Source organism: Triturus cristatus, chromosome 3_2 (genome assembly GCF_964204655.1).
Source record: "Triturus cristatus chromosome 3_2, aTriCri1.1, whole genome shotgun sequence".
In the NCBI taxonomy this organism is placed as follows: domain Eukaryota; kingdom Metazoa; phylum Chordata; class Amphibia; order Caudata; family Salamandridae; genus Triturus; species Triturus cristatus.
The window spans coordinates 1,072,308,824-1,072,331,557 of record NC_140584.1 but is presented as its reverse complement, the minus strand read 5'-3'; positions in this window follow the sequence as shown (position 1 = coordinate 1,072,331,557).

Below are 22,734 nucleotides of genomic sequence, written 5' to 3'. Positions count from 1 at the left end.
AGTGCTCATCTATTAAAGGTACATGCACTCACATGGTGATCGAGAGTGTGTGCGATTAACACGTCGCGGAGCCCACGGCATTGGTGGTTGAGAGACGTGTGTCTAAAGCCAGGAATGGTCAAGGGAGTAGGATGAAGATAAGGATAAAGATAAGGGTATAGGCAGACAGTGATCTGGAGTCACACGTCCGTCTTACAGATGTTGTAATCCGAGAGGAGGGTCTCCAATAGTATATGCGTGCAAAGACAGACATATAGTCCAGAGGAAGATGGGAAAAACGGGTACTGGACACATTGGTTGCCCTGGAGGTCAGTCTTAAAGTTCTGACCACGGGATGTCATCGTTCAGGCCCAGTGTGTCAGTGTGTAGGCGATGGACCCAGCGTTGTTCTTGTCTGAGGAGGGACTTACAGCTCCAGTTGGAGTTTGTTTCCAGAATAGTCCATTGGATGGCTTCACATGGGTGGCCCTTCTCCAAGAAATGGTTCGTCAATTTTGTGGCCGCACGTGCTCGTCTGATCGTACTCTTGTGTTCACTGATCCTTTTCTTGATAGCTCTAGTCGTCATCCCTACATAGTAGAGGGTACAGGGGCATGAGATTAGATATACGCAATTCGTGGTATTGCAATTCGTATGTTTTCGTTGTTCCCATCTAATGTTGCCTAGTTGTAGTACTTTGGTGTGCTGGGTGGAAGCACATGCGCCACATGAGCCACATGGATAGTGACCTCTGACGGCTGGAAGGTTCCAGAGGGTATTTTCTCTCGTCATCTGTGCAGGCCGGGGTCTGGTGTTAACAAGTTGATCCCTAAGGTTCTCTGTCCTTTTGAAAGCAAAGCGGGGCGCTGGAATGTTCAGGTTGTCGCTATTAATAATGTGCCAATTGCGATTGATGACCTTCTTCAGTTGATTGGAGAGTGGGGTAAAGGTGGTTACGCATGTAATCAGGTTGTTGGTTTTAGGCTCCCTTATCTCCAGGAGGCCGTCACGGGTATTATTTCTGGCCCGCCTTTTGGCCTGCTTGATCACCTGTTGAGGGTAATGCCTTTGCTTAAGGTTTTCTGCTAAGTTCTTGGCTTGTAGTTCGAAGTCCTGTGTTTTGCTACAGTTGCGTCGTATTCTCAAGAATTGCCCGTAGGGAAGGTTTTCCCTCAGGGCTTTCGGATGATGGCTTTTGAAGCTCAGGAGGCTATTGCAATCCGTATCTTTCTTATAAGTGTTGGTGTGTAGTACTCCATTCTCAAGGCTGATCGAAAGGTCCAGGAAGGCAATCCTTTCCTTGCTCGTTGTCATGGTGAACTTGAGATGCGGATCTTGGTTGTTAATCCAATTGTAAAAATCTTTAGTCAAGGCTAAGGGACCATTCCAAAAGACCAGAATGTCATCAATATAGCGTTTCCAGGTCACCAGATGTTGTTGGAAAGGGTTAGTGTCCGCAAAAATGTGAGTTGTTTCGAAATGGGACATGTATAGGCCTGCCAGGCTCGGCGCGAAGGTGCTCCCCATGCTGGTACCCTGAACCTGGTGGTAGATGGTGGTCTTATACATAAAAAAATTATTGGTAAGTGCCAATGTGATAAGTGCTGCGATGAAGGTTGCCGGGGTCTCAGTAGGGAGCTCGGATTCCTGCAGGAGGTTACTCACCACCTCGATGGTAGCACCTTGTGGTATATTGGTGTACAGTGCTTCAACATCGAATGTGAGTAGTAGATTGATGTTTTCGGTGTTCTCCTCATTGATGTTCTGGATGAGGTTGAGGACATCCCGGGTGTCCTTGAGGTATGCAGGTGTAGTTTGGACCAAAGGGCGCAGGAAGAAGTCACAGAACTGACTGAGAGGCTCCAGTAAGGACCCAATTCCTGAGACAATCGGGCGGCCTGGACAAGGGGAGACCCCCTTGTGGATCTTAGGGAGGATGTAAAAGTAAGGCATTGTCGGTGTCGAGTTTACCAAAAAAGCTGCTTCTTTGGGTGTAATCCATCCTTCCAAGGAGGCTTCGTTGACCAGAATGCGGATCTGCCCCAGTAACGTCATTGTGGGGTCGGTCTCCAAGATTGCATAGTATTCTCTATTGCTTAATTGGCGACAACATTCCCGGTCATAGTCCTGTGCATTGAGAATCACTGTGGCACCCCCTTTGTCCGCCGGTTTGATAACAATGGTGTCGTCATTTTTGAGGGACGTCACTGCGTCTCGTAGTTTTCTCGAAAAGTTGTTAAAGGTCCTGTGTGGTCTCAGGAGGTTAATTTCCTTCAGGACTGCTTTTTCAAAGGTGAGAACCTCCGGTGGAACCATCCCCGTGGTGGGGGTAAACCTGGAGGGGGGTCTCAAACCTGTGTCGTCCTGTGCTGGTATTTCCGTGTCCTTGAAAAATGACCTCAGTCTCACTTTGCGAAAAAGCTGATGAAGTTCTTCATTAAGTCTAAAGTTGTCCTCTTTAGGGGTAGGAACAAAGCCCAGACCTAGTTCCAGTGCTTCAACCTCGTCAGGATTAAGTACTTTTGTAGAAAGGTTAACGATCAGTTTTTTTGCTGAGTCATACTCCTGGTTGTCCTCTGTTGGTTGTTCTGGTCTTGCCATTGGACTTGTTTGTTGCCTCTTCTTCTTCCTCTGCCTCTGCCCCTGCCTCTGTTCTGAAAAGGAGGTGGAGGGGTTTGGAAGAAAGGTTGCTGGAATCCCGGTTGGGGTGGGCCGTAGGGAGGGTACCACATAGGTCCAGGGTGTGGAAATGGTTGGGCATGGAACCCGTAGAATGGTGGCATACCTGGTGGAGGTAGTAGGCCCTGTTGGTTGGAGCGTCGGCCCCAACTTTGGTTGCTCGAGTTGCTGCCAGAGGACCGGCCTGATTGGTTAGATGTAGAGGAGCCATCATCAGAGACTGTATCATTCTCTGTGGGTTGAAAGTCTTCTTTAGTGTACGGATAAATCTTTTCCCGGTCGAATCTTTTGAGGTCCTTTTGTAATTTGGTTATCTTTTGGTTGAGCAGGTAGTCTCGATGGTCGGAGATCTCGGAGTTAATCTCCGCCAAACGGGTCTTATATGCCGAAATGCTAATGCCTGTTTTTAGGCCATTCTCAGCAATGTTAATTTTGATAACCAGAGCCTCAGATAAGCGTTTAGCCGTGCTAATGATCAGAACGATCCAGTCACGGGTGCATTTCCATGCTATCTGGCTCCATTCTCTTCTGAACACAAGGTCTTCCAGGAAAATTCTTGGTGCCGTCCGTACCAGCAATCCATTGGGTGCTGCATTGGCTCTTAAGTATTCAGTCAAGACCGATCCATGGAGGGCGATCTTTACTTGTTGTTTTTTAAGGGATGCCAATGAATTCCAGTCTCCAATATACCACAAGGTGCTACCATCGAGGTGGTGAGTAACCTCCTGCAGGAATCCGAGCTCCCTACTGAGACCCCGGCAACCTTCATCGCAGCACTTATCACATTGGCACTTACCAATAATTTTTTTATGTATAAGACCACCATCTACCACCAGGTTCAGGGTACCAGCATGGGGAGCACCTTCGCGCCGAGCCTGGCAGGCCTATACATGTCCCATTTCGAAACAACTCACATTTTTGCGGACACTAACCCTTTCCAACAACATCTGGTGACCTGGAAACGCTATATTGATGACATTCTGGTCTTTTGGAATGGTCCCTCAGCCTTGACTAAAGATTTTTACAATTGGATTAACAACCAAGATCCGCATCTCAAGTTCACCATGACAACGAGCAAGGAAAGGATTGCCTTCCTGGACCTTTCGATCAGCCTTGAGAATGGAGTACTACACACCAACACTTATAAGAAAGATACGGATTGCAATAGCCTCCTGAGCTTCAAAAGCCATCATCCGAAAGCCCTGAGGGAAAACCTTCCCTACGGGCAATTCTTGAGAATACGACGCAACTGTAGCAAAACACAGGACTTCGAACTACAAGCCAAGAACTTAGCAGAAAACCTTAAGCAAAGGCATTACCCTCAACAGGTGATCAAGCAGGCCAAAAGGCGGGCCAGAAATAATACCCGTGACGGCCTCCTGGAGATAAGGGAGCCTAAAACCAACAACCTGATTACATGCGTAACCACCTTTACCCCACTCTCCAATCAACTGAAGAAGGTCATCAATCGCAATTGGCACATTATTAATAGCGACAACCTGAACATTCCAGCGCCCCGCTTTGCTTTCAAAAGGACAGAGAACCTTAGGGATCAACTTGTTAACACCAGACCCCGGCCTGCACAGATGACGAGAGAAAATACCCTCTGGAACCTTCCAGCCGTCAGAGGTCACTATCCATGTGGCTCATGTGGCGCATGTGCTTCCACCCAGCACACCAAAGTACTACAACTAGGCAACATTAGATGGGAACAACGAAAACATACGAATTGCAATACCACGAATTGCGTATATCTAATCTCATGCCCCTGTACCCTCTACTATGTAGGGATGACGACTAGAGCTATCAAGAAAAGGATCAGTGAACACAAGAGTACGATCAGACGAGCACGTGCGGCCACAAAATTGACGAACCATTTCTTGGAGAAGGGCCACCCATGTGAAGCCATCCAATGGACTATTCTGGAAACAAACTCCAACTGGAGCTGTAAGTCCCTCCTCAGACAAGAACAACGCTGGGTCCATCGCCTACACACTGACACACTGGGCCTGAACGATGACATCCCGTGGTCAGAACTTTAAGACTGACCTCCAGGGCAACCAATGTGTCCAGTACCCGTTTTTCCCATCTTCCTCTGGACTATATGTCTGTCTTTGCACGCATATACTATTGGAGACCCTCCTCTCGGATTACAGCATCTGTAAGACGGACGTGTGACTCCAGATCACTGTCTGCCTATACCCTTATCTTTATCCTTATCTTCATCCTACTCCCTTGACCATTCCTGGCTTTAGACACACGTCTCTCAACCACCAATGCCGTGGGCTCCGCGACGTGTTAATCGCACACACTCTCGATCACCATGTGAGTGCATGTACCTTTAATAGATGAGCACTTAACCCACGCTCTATTTTAGCCACTATTCAGCCTCCACTTGAATTGCGTCATACGTCACAGCTCTTCACATACGCAGACACTGTTTTTTTCTTCACGCATGCGCGAGACTACAAAGGCTAGTGTCACACATCACGCATGAGCGTTGAGATCTCTGGTAGACACTACTCCTCGCGCCGAACCGGAAACGGGCACCTCCCCACTCTCATTAGCCCACCGCATTTAAATACAGCGTATCTGCAACTCACAACCCACCTTCGAGCTGGCGTCTGGACTGGGCAGGTTTCCAGTGCCGTCACCTGAGTAACCCGTGAGTATTCTACAGAAGTTCCACCTACCTTCCCGCACGAAGTAAGTCTCGTCATTACGAGTGTGACTTAAGCGATGTATTTTCTCATGCTATTTCCACTCCTTGTACTTCCTCCCTCCTCCCCTGTGGGTCCTGCTGAACTGGAATTCGTTCCCCTTGCCTACAGCCCTAGATGGTGTGGGCATCCTACGCCGTAGACTCATGGAGAAACACTTACTCCTCTTTTAGGTAAGCTCGCATTCCCGACGCTTCGGTTGGGGGCTAGGTAAACTTTAAACTTAGAACCGGGAATATATTTTTTTTTTTTTTTTTTTTTTTTAAACGGTACGCACTCACGAGCGTGATTTTTTACCCCGTGTTTGAGCCTGCGTTGGATGGTCTTGGAGTGTGCTGGTGTGGCCTCTGTCTCCGTGCCCACCCGGCTCATGTTGCGGGGGCCTGACTTCCCTCCGCACACCCAGTGGCAGCTGACGCTGTGTAAAATGCACGCATACCTTGTACACCGGATGTTTATCTGCCTCCACCTCTGTCATGTCCGTAATGTCTGTTTCTTTGTTACCTGGAGCACTGTGCGGGGACAAGTATGCTCCGCCTTTGCCATGTTGTTCCGTAGTGTATGTTTCTGCGGTACCCGGTGCGCTGTGCGGGGACAAGTGTGCCCCGCTTTTGCCATGTCAGTGGCCTGCACCTGAAAAACATCTTTATTTCCTTTGTCTTCTCTCCTTTTTTTCTTTTATAGGTCAGTTCCAAAGGGGGCATAACATACTGGTTTTTACATACACTACCTATGGAGGTAATCTAAACCGTATTTTCCCCCCTTCCCTTTAATAGCGAGAGGGCTAATATCACCCTACCCGCATTTCTTAGTCTGTGCACTATTCACATCTCACCACCACCACTGGTCCTGATGAAACGCCAAGGATCACTGTGACCACCCAAGGCGTGAAACATGTCGACCATCATCTAAGTTATCCAGACACATAACGTCCCGACAGATAACTACTAACCTACGGGTTTTTTACTATACCAAGGATATCTCTTTATTAAATGATAACTTGTTTGGTATCCTTAGGCATTTTTAAATTCACATAGCACACACTCTTTGCACTGCTCACTTTGGTACTTCCCTTCCACATACCCGCATGCATCCATCGGCAGTTCTCTAAAAGATCTCCGCCAAAGAGACCCTTCGGGGGACCCGTAGGGCATTGCACCGCCGGCCCGACGAGGAGCAAACGCCCGATGATGAAGCATGACATCCTTCGGGGTGTGTGAGGGCAACAAGAGACAATAACGTGTCTCCCCTGTCACCCTCAGTACCTAAACCCTGACCCAATCCTCTTCTTCTTTTCTCTCACCTCTATTTGCGGATGACGGTCGCTTCTTGACCTGATTCCCCTTGGAACAGTGCCCCTTTTGTGATTACATTATTCAAGTTGTTACTCAGAGAAAATGTCCATTGGCACTCACTACACCTGTCAACATGTCTCAATGTTTCATATGCTTGACCTTGTTGTTTTGTTGTGAAGGACAATGATGTGCCTGCATGACAGATGTCTCCCAAGAAAGTGCACAAGACACTACCTTTATACTTTCCAGGGACACGCTGGCACAATTTTAAGTAAGGCACAGTTTGAACAAAACTTGTTTGGAGTTCATACATATACATGTTCCCACAGTGTGGTAGCATTTGGGTTAGTCCTTGGTTATTGCTGATACCAACTTACGAGTGTCAAGTCATCCAGACCACTACGGTGCCATGTATATGTACTTACTGATACACCATTTCTGCCTAACACTGGCTGATTTGAATGAGTCTGGCAGCTCAGACAATGACTGTGTACATGTAGTTTGGTGTGCACCTCCTTGTGTGACTTCTGCTATACAGACACATGTGTGTTGTGTTCACAGAGTGCCACATTCACACATTCTAGACATGTCCATTGTGTAAAGGGTTATGATTCTCCAGGAGTCACAATGTATTTCTTTGGGGTTTCAAAAGTACTCACAGGTCTCTGAGTGTGGTATTTGGCCTTGGGTTCGACAATACTGTTTGGTTCACAGTGAACAAGAGGTGGCATGCCTTCATAGTCTTGCTGTGCTCAACTGATCCCAGACACTAGCTTCTCATGATCTTGTGATTTCAATCGATTTGCTGTTGTGTCCTAATTTTCATTGTTTCCAAGTGGCATGGTGGGTCAACCAACTGGGGAGTGCAGACATATGTGGGGAGTATTCTAGATGTTACTCATGATGCCTTTCCTGATATGCACTGTTGCCTATTTTGTTTGGACTCATGTGTCAGATGTATAAAGGTGACTGATTTTTTCCTGCCTCTTCACCTTGCCCACAGCATCATCAGAGGACACCGAGGGAGACACCGGCACAGACGTGGAGGAGGGATCGAGCAGTGGTGCCACCACTGCTGAGGAGTCGGCGGACTCAAGTGGCACCGAGGGCGAGGGGAGTGAGGCGGAGGACCTGCCCAGTACCAACACTGACTACGAGGCTGACGGGTCCGAGGCTGAACTCCCTGAGGGGGCAGAGGCTGCTCCAACAGCTGGCAGCAGCACTACATCCGTACCCGCCCCCTCCATTCCCATCACCGCCCTCCCACTTGCTCAGGTCCCTTCTGTCCGTGCTAGGCCACACCGTGTCTCCTTCGTGCCAGGCACCGCACCCCCTGCCCCTGTCCCCCCTGCTGCCCTCACTGCCGAGTCTGTGGACATTCAGCGGCAGTTGCAAGTTGGGCAGACATCGATCCTGACTGTCCTCACACCAGACTGCTGACCCAGATGGTGTCGTACATGGAGGGCATGTCATCAGCGATGTCTGACCAACGGATGTTGCTGAGGTCCATGGACTCGTCACTGACGGCAGTAGTGAGTCACCTGCAGCTCTGCGTCCCCCCCTACCCCTGCCCCATCCACAAGTCCCACACCCATGCCTGTCCCAAGCACACCAAGACATCCACACACACGCACCCCACCAGACACAAGCAGCACACCACCACGTAAGGGCAAGCGCACACCTCCTGACACGCAGACTCAGGGGGAAGCAGGCACACCCACTAGGTCTGGGGCACACAGGCAGGCACGCAGCCACAGTCCTCGTCCACATGACTCACTCCCCAGTCCCTCCGATGTCACTCCCCTTGGCTCCCCTGCCCCAGATTCGGAGAAGGAGGCCTACTTTGCTGGGCAAGCGCACACCTCCTGACACGCACACTCAGGGGGAAGCAGGCACACCCACTGGGTCTGGGGCACACAGGCAGGCACGCAGCCACAGTCCTCGTCCACATGACTCACTCCCCAGTCCCTCCGATGTCACTCCCCTTGGCTCCCCTGCCCCAGATTCGGAGAAGGAGGCCTACTTTGCTGGGCTGGACCTCAGCCCCACTAGTTCACCTGGCCGGAAACTGTCAAGGAACTCCACGTGTAGGGGAGTTAAGTTCCCCAGCCTGTCCACCACCTCACCCAGTAGCGCTGCAACCAATCCCTCTGAACCCCCCCCTCCTTGGGGCCTGTTGTTTCTCCGGGTGCAGGGGAGACGCTTGAAGAACTGGCAGAAGTGTGCAGCGCCGAGCTCACCTCCACCTTTGGCGCTGCCCCACCCCCTGTGGTGGAGTCGTCCGTCCCTGCACCCACCACACCTACCCTTCCCCCTCCTGTCCCTGCAGTGCCTGGTCCTTCCCCACATGATGCCCCCCGCCAGTCGACAACACAGAGTCTTCTGATGTGCAGACAAGCTAGGGGAGACGCATGGCCATGTGTGTCCCCCCAAGGTCTGATTATATGGACTGGCCATTGGCCTTTGTCAATAGTCTCGTTTACACATTATTATTTTCATACTGAATAAAGCATTTTCTATTTTCGTTAGAAAAGTCTTGCATTTCAGGTATTAATGTTGATGCTGATGCTACAGGAGTTGGGGTTGTGGGCATGTGTTATGTTTCAGGGAAATGTTGTAGTCTGCTGCTCATGGGGTGGAACCTGGGATCTGCGTGCCATCACAGGGTCTCTGCAAAGATTCTTTGTCGTGTATGCTCTTTGTGTTTGGAGACATTGTCCCAAGGAGTGTTCCTTCCTCTGTGGCGCCTGACATCTTCCCTGCAGAGAGTTGCACAATTGTTGTGTTGACCTGTGTCTACATTTCCTTTGTTGGTGATGGATCCCTTCAACTCTGGCCATGCCTGCTCAGCAATGTCTCCGGCTGCATCGTCTGTGCCATCCTTGCTACTCACTGATCTTGTGTATTGAGGATGTTGAAATGCCTTAATGGAGACATTCTCCCTTTTCCGCACAATGCATGTTTGGAATCCCAGCCTAGCACACATATGGTACTTGTTCTGCAGGGTAGTTGGGCACCTGACTCACAATTGTGGGCATTGTATCAGTGGGAACTCCACCCTATTCCTTCCATGAGAGACAACATCTTGGTGGCTGTCCTGGCACCTGCACATTCCTATCAGTCCTGGGATGTGCGTGACAGTGTGGGTTCCCTTTGGCTCTCTTAGTTTAGTAGGCATTGACATGACCATACAGTCTTGTGGCATGATCTCTGTGTGTGTATTGTGCTGCATCTGCCAGGGGCGGGTATGCATGTGTGATTTGTCCTCACACCCACATGTGGTGTGTCATGCAGTGGGGGAAAGACATCCATCCTCATGGGTGTGGGACACTGCTGTCAGTGATGTGTTGTTATGGCTCTATCGACATAGTCCAAATGTCGGTATGCGTACATACACCCATGGAGTTGGGATCATCTGCACCCACATACATGTCTCTGGCCACTGCTAGTTTTGATATGCACCCACCCCCATGTCTCTGTCCACTGCTGGTGTTGATATTCACACACCCCCATGTCTGTGTCCACTGCTGGTATTCCTCTGCACCCACCCCCTTGTCTCTGTCCACTGCTGGGAGTGATGGGCACCCACCCCTCACATGTCCCTGTCCACTGCTGGTATTCCTCTGCACCCACCCCCATGTCTGTGTCCACTGCTGGTATTCCTCTGCACCCACCCCCATGTCTCTGTCCACTGCTGGGAGTGATGGGCACCCACCCCTCACATGTCCCTGTCCACTGCTGGTATTCCTCTGCACCCACCCCCATGTCTGTGTCCACTGCTGGTATTCCTCTGCACCCACCCCATGTCTCTGTCCACTGCTGGGAGTGATGGGCACCCACCCCTCACATGTCCCTGTCCACTGCTGGTATTCCTCTGCACCCACCCCCATGTCTGTGTCCACTGCTGGTATTCCTCTGCACCCACCCCTATGTCTCTCTCCACTGCTGGGAGTGATGAGCACCCACCCCTCACATGTCCCTATCCACTGCTGGTATTCCTCTGCACCCACTCCCATGTCTGTGTCCACTGCTGGTATTCCTCTGCACCCACCCCAATGTCCCTGTCCACTGCTGGTATTCCTCTGCACCCACTCACCCACCCACTTGCGCCCTTGCTGTGGTACACTGCTGTCCTGGGCATACACCACCCCCAATTTACAGCTGATGTGCTGCACCAAGCCGTACACCTACATCCGTGGCGTGTGTATGCCTTGTATCCATCATGTAATGGGGCTGTAGGGGTACGGGTGGTACGGCCCGTACCCATGCTCTGGGGGCGTGGGTACGGGTCGTACCACCATTGTGGCGGTGCCGTAGGGGTACACGTGGTACGGCCCGTACCCATGCTCTGGGGGCATGGGTATGGGCCGTATCACCATTGTGGCAGTGACGTAGGGGTACGCGTGGTACATCCCGTACCCATGCTCTGGGGGTGTGGGTACGGGCCGTACCACCATTGTGGCGGTGCCGTAGGGGTACGCATGGTACAGCCCGTACCCATGCTCTGGGGGCGTGGGTACGGGCCGTACCACCATTGTAGTGGTGACGGGTACAATGGTGTGGATGTAGGTAGGGATTGGTGGACATGCCCCCCCCAGTGACCAGAGCCTGGAGGTCATTTCTGTGCAGGACATATGTATATTTGTAATTGGGTGGGGGTAATGTTTCCTGCCCCAGCCCCCACCCCCCTTTGCCCCTGGGTGTTGTTCTGACCTTCTGCGGCGTCTGCATCGGTTTCTGAACACGAGGTCGTAGGCTATGAGGGCCGGGATGACTCGTAGGTTGGGGTCCATCGCTGTCCGGCTCGTACCGGTGCTCCTTCTTCGCGTCGTCCTCAATTTGCCGGGAGTTTTTGGCTGCCGTAAAAAAACTATCGGTGCGGAGTGACGTAGGCACGGATCGTACTTGCTGGTCCGTAAAACGCTGCCTGACTCCGTCCGGACGTTGCGTACGCGCTGTCCAGATTCAGATTTGTATGTATTTTTTTGCCGGTCGGTCTTTTGTACGACTCGTACGGAAATGATATTTCTGTGCGAATCGTACTTGCGAGTTTGTAAGGTGTTTTTCCCGGGTACGAGTCGGACGGAGAAAACGCTCCTTACGACCATTTGTACCCGGGTTTTACAGGATCGGAATCGGCACCTAAATATAACAAGAGAAATTCACTTAAAACACAGTGGGAATTATAAATGTAGACAGTTTTGAGGTTTGGACGAATGTAAGTAGGATGATTCCATTGAAATTATTTTTATTCTTGATAATGTTTAATCAATCATGTGGTATCACACAAAAGTATATAGGGTTCCGAGAACTTACGCATGTTTGGTGACAGAACCCCTTAGAATGTCATTTCATCAGGGCTGAATGATTTGGTTAGGCAGTTCGAGGTGAAACCTGTTTACATTCGTAAGGTTGCTATTAGGGAGCCGGTTCCGATCCTGGTTGGAAAGCACTTCGACCGAGTCGGATCCGGAGTGTTTTACGACCGAACTGGACCCCTACAATCCGACCGAGCGAGTACAATGCGCATGTATGCTGTCAGACTCGGTTCGGTCGGACTCCCATAGAATTCAATGGGAGCCAGTTGTAAGAGGCGTGCATGCGCTCCCATTGACTGAATGGGTACGTCTCGAACAAGTGCACCCCCTACAGTGGGTACGCATAGGTGCCATCCATGCCGTACATGCCTGTGTGGGGGAGACCCATGTGTCGGTCGGTGAATTTCATGTAGCTCGCATCGTACTGGCTCACTCGTACAGCTGTACGAGTCGGGCGGAAAACACGCATACGGCTCGTAGTTTTTCCGGCCGGAACGCGTTTGGTGCCCTTCCGACCCGGATTGGAATTGGCCCCGAAGTTGTATTTTAGCAAAATAAAAATAGAGCGTCAGAAGTTTAGCTAGGATATCAAATTTATCAAAGAAATGCATTACAGTGTCAGTGAGATCAGCGGCATGATACCCACCGGGCAGTGGAGTATGAAGAAGTGGTTTTCTTTTTTTAATTTTTTTATTTATTTGAGAAGAAGTGGTTTTCAGTAACAAGTATTCCACATGTTAAAGCTTTAGCTGAAAACAGTGGTTTTGTTGGTATTCAGACAAACTATCAAGTCAGTATTGTCATCTGAACAATTATCGAGTTGGAAATATTATCTTATTATTATTTTCCCCCTTTTTTTTCTTCTCCCTTTTTTCTCATGGTTCTTTTCTGAATTCAATGTACCCCCTAGTCTTATTGTTTTTCTATGTACAGTGCTTTATGATTTTTAAATAAGTACTTTTTTCTATTTGTTTTTGGAATACTATTTTGTAGGTCCAGCCATGATTACTATGCTATTATTATATGTCTTTTTGCTTTTCAAGCGTCAATAAAAAAAATTTTTAAAAAAGGAAATATTGTGACACAGAAATATCGTGAGCAAGAATATCATGGACAATAATATTGATTTTAAGATAAGTACTATACAATTTTAAACTATAGAAGTCATTAATATTGTCTGCAAAATATTGTTTAAAATTTAGTTTTTTAATTAGTGTTATCTATTTTAGTATATATTTTAAATTGATGTGATGTAATTTTTTTGTATAAGTATAGTTTATATTTTTTACTATATGTGTTGAATTTTTAGTAGTTATTAAACTTAATTTAATTTAATGTTATGTTTTTTAGTTCCGTATCGGGTTGTGGGTTTATAGGGGCATAGGGTGGGAAGTAATTTAATTATAATAAATTAATGATCATTTTCTATTTATTAAATTTATTTTATTGATAATGAATAGTGTAAATGATGCTTTTATTTTATTAGTTGTTAATTAATAATAATTAATTAATTAATTGATAATTAATTAAGGTAATTGTGTATTTTTCTTTAGGGGTAGGTTGTGGGGTTGATAAGGGTAAAGGTGGGAAATAATGTATTTGGAATTAGTTAATAATTAGTTGATAATAAATATTAATAAATTAATCAACACTTTTCCTGGTGTGGGTTTTGGGCTTATAGGGGTAAGTTATTGGGGGTAAATTAATTTTAATAATGAATATTTAGCTGTTAAATACTATTAGTTATTTAATTGAAAATGAAGTTTAGTTGTGTATGTATTTTTTTAAAGTTACATTTTGGGTGTGGGTTGTGGGGTGGGAAGTTAATTGATTTTAATGGATTATAATTTAGTTTTAAATTAATATTTGTTCAATTGATAATTAATCATGCGAATTGTGCAAATACATGTATTTCTTTTAGATTTTAGATGGAGGTTTTAGATTTTGTAGGGATCTGGGGTAGGAAGTAAATGAATTTTAACAAATTAATAATTTGTTTTAATTAATATTAATTAATAATTTAAAAATAATTGTGTTGTGTGTTTTGTGAGGGTAAACTGTAGTAAGTCCCTTTAATTAAAATTAATTAAACATTAATATGTGATTAATGAAAATTAGTCTGTTGATGAATATTTATAATAATAGTCCAAGTAATTATTTAGGTGCAGCTCAAGAGTTTTGTGTTGTAATAGGGTGGATAGTAACTAAACAAAGTGTATGTAATGATTAATGTTTTTGTTCATAAATAATTTCTAAATAAAAATATTTATTTGTATGAAATGTATTTTTGTATTTTATTTATAATAATATTTGTAGGTGTTTGTGATTTGCATTTAACGTTATAATATGTCTTTATTTTTTGAAATTTTTAATATTAAACATATTTTTATTTTACTTTTCAATGTATTTTTAATTTACTTTGTTTCAAAAATAATTTAATTTTGTTGAAGAAATTTTGTTTGTTTTTAATGTTGAACTGAATGGAGTGGGAATAGTAAATTTTACCCTTCCGCTATCCAACACTTTTACGACTGTTTCATCTATTGGAGTGGGAATAGTAAATGTTACCCCTCTGCATTCCAAAACTTCCCTGCTGTTGTACTGACTTGAGTGGGAATAGTAAATTTTACCCCTCCGCTATCCAATACTTTCCCTACTGTTGCACTTATTGGAGAGGGAATAGTACATTTTGACCCCTCTGCTATTCAACACTTTTCCTACTGTTGCATGTATTGGAGTGAGGTTAGTAAATTTTAACCCTCCGCAATCCAACAATTTTCCTACTTTTGTACTAACTGGAGTAGGAATAGTACATTTTATCCATCCGCTATCCAACACTTTCTCTACTGTTACACTCACTGGAGTGGGAATATTAATTTTACCTCTCCGCAATCCAACACTTTCCCTGTTGTTGCACTGACTGGAATGGGAACAGTAGATTGTATCGCTCCACAATCCAACACTTTCCCTACTGTTAAAGTCAATGGAGTGGGAATAGTAAATTGTATCCCTCTGGAATCCAACACTTTCCCTACTTTTGTAGTTATTGGAGTGAGACTATTAAATGTATTTCTCTGCAATCTAAAATGTTACTAGTGTTGTATTAATTGTATTGGGAATAGTACATTTTAGTACTTTTCAATATAAGATTTTATCTAATTTTGTATTTATTGTAGTGAGAGTAGTAAATTTTACTTTTATGTGATTCAACAATTGTATTACTGTTGTGTTGTGTGATGGGGGAGTAGTACATTTTATATATTATTGCTATAAGATTTTTTTTATTTTTGTTGCAGTGGGAAATATATATTTATTGATTATACATTTTAATAAATTATGTTTCATTGTTATAATTTATATAATTATTGCTGTGGTTCTTTCAATAGAATAATATTTATATTTTTTAATGTTTTTAGGTTTGTAAAATATTTTTATTTAATTGTAAAAAATGTATGATATTTACTTTTTAATTTTAATTAAAGTGGTTTGTTTTTTAAATATTTTGGTGCCGATTCCGATCCGGGAAAAAAAATTTGTGTACGACTCGTATCCGTATATTTTCACGTACGAATCGTACAAGTACCGTACAAACTGCGAAGTACGATTCGTATTGGGGAAAATACATACGAATTGCGTGGGGAAAATGGGCCGCGAGGGAGCCGGAAATTTTTACGTCCGAATAGCGTCGGGAAAAGTGTACGATAGGGAGCCGGACATTTTTACGTGCAAATCGTAAAACAGAAGTCCGAGCGCGCAAGTACGATCCGTACCGCCCGTCCGAATACACAACCGCATGTAAAAGGCCCCGTATGGAGCGAACGCTGTAGCACACATGTACACGGGTAAACTTGTGCCTGGAAACGAGTCGTACAGCCCCCCTCACCCCACATATGTCAGCACCATACCCCCGTATGTCAGCACTTTACCCACCTCCGCACCGTACCCCAGGACCGTACCCCAGCCCCGCACCTGTACGCGCCACAACCCAGGCCCGTCTCACAGCCCCACACCTGTATGCACCGTACCCCAGGACCGTACCCCAGCCCCCCACCTGTACGCACCGCACCCCAGGCCCGTCTCCCAGCCCCGTACCTGTATGCAGCATACCCCAACACCGTGGCCCAGCCCCGTACCTGTACGCACCGTACCCCAACACCGTAGCCCAGCCCCGTACCTGTATGCACTGTACCCCAACACCGTAGCACAGCACCGTACCTGTACGCACCGTACCCCAACACCGTAGCCCAGCCCCGTACCTGTACGCACCGTACCCCAACACCGTAGCCCAGCCCCGTACCTGTACGCACCGTACCCCAACACCGTAGCCCAGCCCCGCACCTGTACGCACCGTACCCCAACACCGTAGTCCAGCCCCGCACCTGTACGCACCGTACCCCAACACCGTACTCCAGCACCCTCACCCAGCATCGCGTATGTACGGACCTTACCTACGCGAAAAATACTCGTACAGAACCAGGACACTGTAAAACAGCACAAGGAGGGTCAATTCGACTCGCACAACACCACAAAACACGTCTACATGACAAAATACATCTCTATGACTGACCTGGCACATCCAAACAGGCAAACAGAAGCCCTAAATCACAACTACCTCTTATAACACACCCACCACAAATTCAAACCCAGCCACACCCACAAATGGACCAACAAAAAGGGCCCACACACACAACCCATGAGCCTTTGCAACAGACCCACTGCTGCCAGACCCAAAAGACAAACAACTGCACCTTGCTTACACCTTAACTACACCTTAACTTACACACCTTCACACAACCTCCTTCACAAACACCCCCTCTTCACATTCACACACACACCGTCACATTCATACCCACACACCCACAACCATCCACACCCACACCCCACACTATGCCCACAGACAAGAATCCAAAGTTCACAAGGGCGGAGCTGGACCTCCTTGTCAACGAAGTCATCAGAGTCGAGCCACAGCTGTTTGGAACATTGGTCAGACAGACCAGCATAGCCCAAAAAACAAGCCTGTGGCAGAGGATCGTCGATAAGGTGAATGCTGTTGCGCTAATCGGAAGGACCAGGCATGAATGCCAAGCCAGGTGGCACGATCTGCGCAGGGCAGTCAAGAGGAAAATGAACGAGGAATACGCCCAGAGTAACATCACTGGAGGTGGGCTGCCCCGCAGACCCGTACATTACCATCCCTGGGAGGAGAAGGTGATGGCCATGCTTCCGCCGGTGGGAGTACACGGAGTCGAAGGAGTCGCAGAGCCTGGTGAGTACACAAACAACTCACGTAACATGGGGGGAATGGCATCCACACCACAAATACACCAAATGCACGCAACTTCCCCCAAGCCCTCACCGCACACAACCACACTCAAAAACCACGCTCATGCCACCAACATCTCCATGCCCCATTCACAAATAAAGGCAATGCCATGTCCCAGGCCACACCAACCACAAACCCAAGACTGGATGTCCGGGATGCTGGGAGGGTGGGGCTCACACAACACATTGTGCAACTCAGAAGCAGACACCAATGCCCTCAGCCCATATGGCCTAGGTACATACCCATGCACCATGCCCAATGCACAGGGACTGGCAAAGTACTGAAAAGGTAGCTGACACTTGGCCCTGCTGTATGCAGCACAAGGCCCTCCTGTGACCACTGTACACTCAAACACCAACTCCACAAGCTCAGATATCTAGCACAGGAACTCAAACTCACTGTCATGCCAGCAAGCACCATGAGGGGACAGACACATCACCTGGGAGACCCAATGACAAATCACACTACACCCAACAGCAGCCCCGGTCTCACACACCCCCTCACACAAGCACACACCCCCGGGGCAGGCAACGGATTTACCCACTCTCACAATGGACATGTGACACAACAAGACCAATCCATCGCCAAATAAGCATCCGACCCAAAATTCTACTGGTCAAACACTCAGGAGAACATACCAATCTGTCCCCCGCAACATACCCATCCCCAAGTGTACGTTGAGAGGAATGCTAGGCACATCCAACTACCTGGAGGAACTGTGTCAACTTGAATATGTATGAAACATGGATGTGGCATGAAACAGCATTAACATTGTCTCTCTCTCTCACACAGGGCAACGTCATCGACCTCCCCCAACAATCACAGTCCCAGGCTCAGCGTGAAGATGATCCCACCGGCAGCGACGACTCTCCCCACTCCGTGGATGACCCCGACCAACCTCGCCCCTCTGGTGCCCAAGCCCCTGCAGCACCTGCGTCAGGTACATCTGTGCCAACCACCACCCCCATTCCTGCCACATCCCAGGAGACACCCACGAGCCCTGCTCGCACTGAACAACACAGCCAGTCTGACCAGGAGGGACAAGGTTCTCCAGGCACCCAGGAGGAGGCAGACAACCCCGATAATGCCATCCCTCAGGGGTTTCGTAGACCCGATGTGCCCACAACGGCAGGCCAGGCTCGTGTGGGCAGGGGTGGTGGGAGTGGAGGCAGGTGGAGGCGAGAACCTGACCAGCCAGCTGAGGGAACCGGTATGTCACACATATGCCACATCCTGGACACATACCGGCGTGACACCAGGGTCATCAGCCAGGTAGTGTCGAGCCTCACAGAGATGAAGGGGACCCTCGACGAGATGAAGAACCTGCAGGCCGAGCAACATGCCAGTCAACAACAACACCAAGGACGGATGGAGGCAAGACTGGCTGAACTCCTGCCGGTGCAAACGGACATGAGCCGTTCACTCCGTCGGATCGCCGACAACATGGGCAACCCTCCCTGTGCCACCAGGCGAAGACCACCACCAGCCACAGGGAGGGAGGAGGAGGAGGATTCGTCCGACGGAGCATCACAGACATCGTCAAGGCCTGCATCTGAGGGACCCCCAGGAAGGTGGGTCGTCCACAGAAAAGACCGTGAGAGTCAGCGGACCATCCACATCTCCCAGGTCACCTGGCCTGGCACCTGGCCCACTGGCGCAACAGCAGCACCTCACCCAATGACATTCTCTGCCACATGGACTTGCTGGTCACAGTCTGACCAATGATGACCAACACTGTGGTCTGGACTCTGATGACTCCAACTGACAAGGATGCCATCTCCCCCTGTGAACTTTGGATTCTACGCACCCGGTAGAGCACCTTAGTACATCTACCAAAAGACTTACCCCACCAAAAATAAAATCTTTTTTTTGTCATGAGATGTTGCTGTCATTTGGCATTAGTCCACAACATATGGGTGTGTAAATGTCAAACTATGCCTGAGTGTTGAACTAACTCCAGCCATCCATACCCTGGGATCTGAGTCTGGTACAGGACACACATGGGTCACAATTTATCAGTCAATGCAGACATGGAGCACAATACTCACCTGTGATGGCCTCAAGCTGCTGAGGGGGGGCTTGCAATACTGTGCGGACAGACCTATTTTGAAGAGTATCATTAAGGCGTAGAGGTCATGCCTCATTTGGAGGTTCCCGGGGAGGGAGTCCCAGGTATGTGTTCCCAGGTGGGAGAACTATGTCCTGCATGCTGGAGTACGGTGGATCTGAAGAATGGTGGCCAGGTCAAGGTTGGATGCACGGAGATGGCACTACGGGGTCTCGGATGACAGTGGTACAAGGTTGGTTTTGGGTCGGGTTGTGGCCTGCCTCCTGAGTGTGGGTGGGGAGTCTGAAGGTCATCCTGCAGCACACAGTGATCCATTGCAGCTATCTCTGCTGGACGGTGATGTGGCTGGGGCACGGGATGTTGCAGCTGAGGTGTGCAGATGCAGCCTGGACTTGGACAAGTGTCCCGGGAGTTTGGATGTGGCTGCCCCGTAGAGGGCAGGGCACTATTTGACACGGATGTTGTCGTGGACCTGGGGGATGGTCCGTCTTTCCTTGGAGTGGATCTATCTGGAGATCATGTGCATAATGCAGAGGGTGTTGCAGTCTGAGGTACAGATTCTGGTGATTACCATGGCAAATGTGAGCAAGCAATCCATGATGCACACCATCTTGTGTGCGTGGACACTGGGTGCTTGTGCTGGGCTTCTACGGGTGGGACACAAGCAGTTGACCCAGCTGTAAGGGGACAATCCTCAGATGTTGACCTCAGTCCTGTACAAGTCCAGCCTCAGGTGGCTGCTGTTCTGCTATTCATCAATGGATCTCATGCAATCTTGAATATTGGAACTGGCAATGGCTGCGTCCGTGGTGAGGGTGAGGAGCACCTGGCTGACAATGGCATACGAGTTGATGATGTGGTTGTGTGCGCATGTGATGGTGGAGAGGGGGGTCCTGGACACATTGTAGATTGACACGCTGAGAGATGATACCTGTGCCATGTGCCTCACGACGACAGCATACTACATGCAGAAGCCTTGAGTCCCACTCCCATGGCCTTGCAGGGGTACAGAGCGGGTGGGAAGTAGGAGGGACATGACCTGGTGGGTGTGACAGGGCCTGGAAGGCGTGGCAGCGCTGTGTAGGCAGTCGGAGTTGCACACTCATCATGCAAAGGTGTTGTGTGTGCGCTTAGTGTATGCCTGAGAGCACACGGGAGATGTGTGGATGGACATTGCTTGGAGGGTGGCTGCAACATCAGACTGTAGTGTGATGTGGGTCATGCAAGGACCCGAGGGTCGCGCAATGTGCACGTTGCATGTGCAGACGGTCCAGCCTTTGGCACCGCGTGGCCGCAACTGTGGCACAGACAAGCTGATGACAGTAAAATGAATGGGTTGAGGGAGGAAGGGAGGAGCATCTTTGATGTGTGTGTGTTGCCAAATCAGGAAACTTTGTGTGCCCTTGCTGCAGTGGCTGCAACAGCAGGCGGCATGTCCTGGGAACTATGCCTCAATTTCCACACAAAGACTAGGATGTCAGAAAGGACTACTGCAATAGGTGTATGTCAAGGAAGGAGTGACCGGTTTTCAGTGGCACACCCAGAGACAAAGGATGCACAATCACCAAAGATGACTGACACCGTATCATGAAACTGAAGGCCGAGCTGCGCACAGGAAACACACCCCAGAAGGTGTTGACGGCCCGTTGTGGGGACCAACATACCAAAACACATACACAGCCATGGACTTCATGCACAATAAAGAAACAAATACATGAAGAACAGCATGCAGGTTGCTATTCTACACATAGACTCTGTTGGAGGGAGGACCACCGGGGAGTCAGGGGGACCACTCCAGGGCACCTTCCTACCGCAAAGTTATAGCTGAGCGCCGCTGAGAAGCCTCCTAGGAGAGGTCTTTCTCCTATGATCGTACTAGGCCCAGTAACACCACCACACAGGACTCCGTATCAGTTGCTTATCTAGGTACTTTATCAATAGTAGCACATTCGAAATATTTACAGGGGAATCGAGAGATCCAGAAAGATTCTCAATATCTTTGTAGGGACAGGGTAGTGGGACAGTCTTGGTACCAGCCTGGTACGGGGAAGCTCTGCGCCAGACCTTGCGTTTGGCCGAAGGTGGCTCCGGTGACCGGAGCGGCAGGTGCTGGTCTCAAACAAAGCAGCTCGGACGTGGAGAGCCGCGACGGTGTCTGCAGGGCTCGGGTGGTAGTTCCGCTTGGGTCGAGCCGCGACACAGTCAGCAGGGCTCCGGTGGTAGGTCCGCTTCGGTCGAGCCGCGACGAGGTCAGCTGGGCTCTGATGGCAAGTTCAACAAGGTCGGGCCGCGACAGCGTCAACGTCAGCAGGGCCCCAAGGTTCGTGAAGGTCTTTAAGCACGGTGGAGCCGCGATGTAGTCAGCAGGGCTCAGAGCGTGGTTCCAGGATGAGTCTTTCTCCGTAGGGTCAGCCGCGATCCGATCAGCAGGGCTCTTGACTCCGGGATACAACTGCTGTCCTGTTGCAGGGTCGCCCCAGATATAGGTCTGGAGCCCTTTGATGTCCGGACCCTTGCGCCCGGGGGGGGCGGAGAGGCCGGGTCAGGAGCGGCCAGACGCTCAGCAGGAGAGGCGCCAGGCCCAGGAGAGCTGTGGGGCGATCGCACCTAGGTGTGGGAGGACGGTTGGGGGTCCCATCGATACTGCCCTCCGCCGGGAGTGGGGAAGTGGTCACGTGGTACCCCCTGGCCAGTTGTTGGTGCCTTGATGTCGGGGCTTGCTGGGGCCGAGGCCGGGTTGAGCAGGGTCACGTAGGCTGGTGCGCAGAGTCACGTACAATCCAAAATGGAGGAGCCCCGAGGTGCAGGGGACCTCGTGCGGCTTGGCAAGGGGGAACAGGACCACACCACGAGGCCGGCTCCAATAATATCCAACTGTGTGCAGCACAAATATGGGGTATGTGTGTTAATGGACTTTTAACTTTGTCATCCTCACAGGTTGATGCCCACCAGAAGCAGGAGATATGGCTGACCATCGCCCGGGCAGTTCGATCGGTGGGGGTCTACAAGCGCTGGATCAGCAACTTCCAGAAGAGGTGCAAGGACCTTCGGGCTGGACCTGGAGGATCGCAAGGGTCCAGCTGAAGCTGTCGCCTCCTCGCAGGAGGGGCGGACACCGGACCCCCAACTTGCACAGGATCCTGGTGGTAGTCTTCCCGGACCTGGATGGACAGCTGAAGGCCAGACAGCAGCATGGAGGGGGTAAGTCCATGCCTAATTTGTGTACTATGTCTGACATGCTAATTGCAGTCTTTTGGCCTGGTCACACTTCCACATTACTTGTAGTCCAATATTCATGTCCCTCAATTGTGTGATGCACCCTCCTCATCTGATCCACAGGTGTGGACCCTAC